General features: G+C 33.3%; 1 non-coding gene across 1 annotated transcript; it reads left to right on the plus strand.

Annotated features, from left to right (window-relative positions):
* Positions 1-1,079: 1,079 nt before the first annotated feature.
* Positions 1,080-1,151, plus strand: Trnad-guc. Its single transcript has one exon. It is a non-coding gene; the product is annotated as a tRNA-Asp (tRNA).
* Positions 1,152-2,361: the final 1,210 nt, after the last annotated feature.

The following is a 2,361-nucleotide window of genomic DNA, read 5'->3' on the forward strand; positions in this document are numbered from 1 at the left end:
TTGAAAGAAAAGTATAGCTCAGATTACGAAAAAAAATACTGTTAGATAGGTAATGAAATGAGGCATCATTAGAGTAGAAAATATATACTTCGAACTTACAATTTCATATTTAAAAAAAAATGATAATACTTAATTGTACTTTTTTTTGTTAGATTTTCTCGCAATTTAATTTTACTACGACAAATTTATGCGCTCGACTTCATTTTTACTTATTTACTTTAAAACTAGACTATATTTCCTTTAAAATGAACGCATAATATATACAAATTATTCAGGATATGTCTATTATTTTTACTAATAAAAATGACTCGGCACGCTATCCGGATCGTTACGTCCTTGGCCATTGTTACGTTTCAAATATTTTAATATGTTGAATCTGCGTAAATATAAGAATGTAATAGGTTTATATTAGTAATTACTTAATCTAGATAGTTTCTTGTACGTAAATAACGTATCAAAATATAAAAATATAGACAACAAAATTACGTCAAAAATTTTTTGCTAAATTTTTCCTGAAAATCCATGTTTTCTTCTCTAACTTCGCGCAGCCGGCATATACAGCTTCGCTAATGTGAGCATTTTGTCTATGAAAACATAATCTTATACGATAGGTCACGAGCTGGTAGCAAAGCTGGGCGGGTTGCTTTTTATGGGTGTACACATAGAGTTTTAAGACTTCATCTATTTGAAAAAAAAATGCGTCTGGAATTGTATAAGTATTTTTTACGTACTCAGCGTATGCAAAACTATAAGGGACCTCCTTTGAGCTTTGTATACCAACAGTGGGACACCCTGTAGAACTATTTTTAGTGCAATTTTCTCTCGAAATGCATAATTAATTCCTTTATCCTTCTATGAGTCATCTTCGCATCTTCTAAAAAGCAATTGCTTATTATAAGTTCAAAACTTCCTGATAAAGTTAACGATTAACTTTAAAGTTAAAGTTTAAATTAACTTTAATTAACTTTACTATGATATATACATATTCGCTCCTAGGACTTAAATTTCCATACGTTATATTTTGTAATTTTATCTGACGGATAAGCAAACCAGAAGTTGTTTTCAACCCTTAAACCATATCCTCGGCAGTATAGTGGTGAGTATCCCCGCCTGTCACGCGGGAGACCGGGGTTCGATTCCCCGCCGGGGAGGATATTTTTTGCTTTAAAAGTTAAATACAACTTAACAAGTCAATAAGAATCGTCGTTTTCAGTAATAAAGCGAGTTCATTAAGCTTAGTTTCATTTATTGATTATTTTAATTATTCCTCTGAGATAAGTTCACTAAAATTAGGATCTCGATCTTCGAGAACATAAGACGGACATAAAAATTCTCTAAGTAGCTAACTACTAAATAAGGAAAAAGTTACAGTTTGAATAAACTGCAGTTCTTAATTTAACCACCGAACCCACCCATTTATTATGAACTAGCGGTCCGCCCCGGCTTCGCCCGTGGTACATGTTTACGTTTTCTCTACATAAGATCCATCCTCGTACTTCAAGAAATATAATAAAAAAAGAATTATCGAAATCGGTTCAGCCGTTCTCAAGTTATGCGCTTACCAACACATTTTGCGATTCATATTATGAATATCATAATTTTACACCCAAAAATGGTGTTTTACCCTGAAAATCCCCATGCGAACTCACGCGAACGCGTAGGTACAATATTTAGAATAACTAAGTCTTAAGCGGGTTATCTATACATATATCTTATGATTTTTTTACGAAAAGAAAAGCTGAAAGCTACTTCTATTTCTAAGAGTAAATATTTTTACTAGAAAATGCTTTTTATTAAAATATTTCTTGAGTCGATTTGAAGAATGGAATAACAATTTTTAATTTAGTTCGATTCCCAGTCGAATCAAGTGAATTTTATAAAATCTTTGAATGCAGTGCTATTTATTTTTAAAAATAAAGGAATTATTCCTTTCAGCAAAATTTACTATCTCTCTTTCCCTCCAGGGCCCATCGAAAATTTCCACACTTTATAAGCAGTGTTCGATCGCCTCCTTGGTACAGTGGTTGACGCGTGAGCGTAGAACCTAGGGGTTCTGGGTTCGATTCCCGGTGGAGATGAAGAAAAAAATAGGTCTGGCTGGAACGAAAGGCTGATCACCTACTTGTCCCTAAAGAAAATCGACCAGTGAAACAGATGTATCACATCTGCCCCTTACCCCACTAGGGGACATGGGACTTCACTTTATAAGTAGTGTAGTTGTTTTCAGACTACAATATTGAAGTCGGTTGCGTGTAGTGGTGTGCGATTTTAGAATGTGGTCTAAATATTTACTTAAACGGTCGTTACCTAACTTTATTATTACTATCTTTTTGGCATCATTATTATGTTCGTATTTTAGGT

The sequence above is a fragment of the Colias croceus genome, chromosome 14, assembly GCF_905220415.1.
Source record: "Colias croceus chromosome 14, ilColCroc2.1".
In the NCBI taxonomy this organism is placed as follows: domain Eukaryota; kingdom Metazoa; phylum Arthropoda; class Insecta; order Lepidoptera; family Pieridae; genus Colias; species Colias croceus.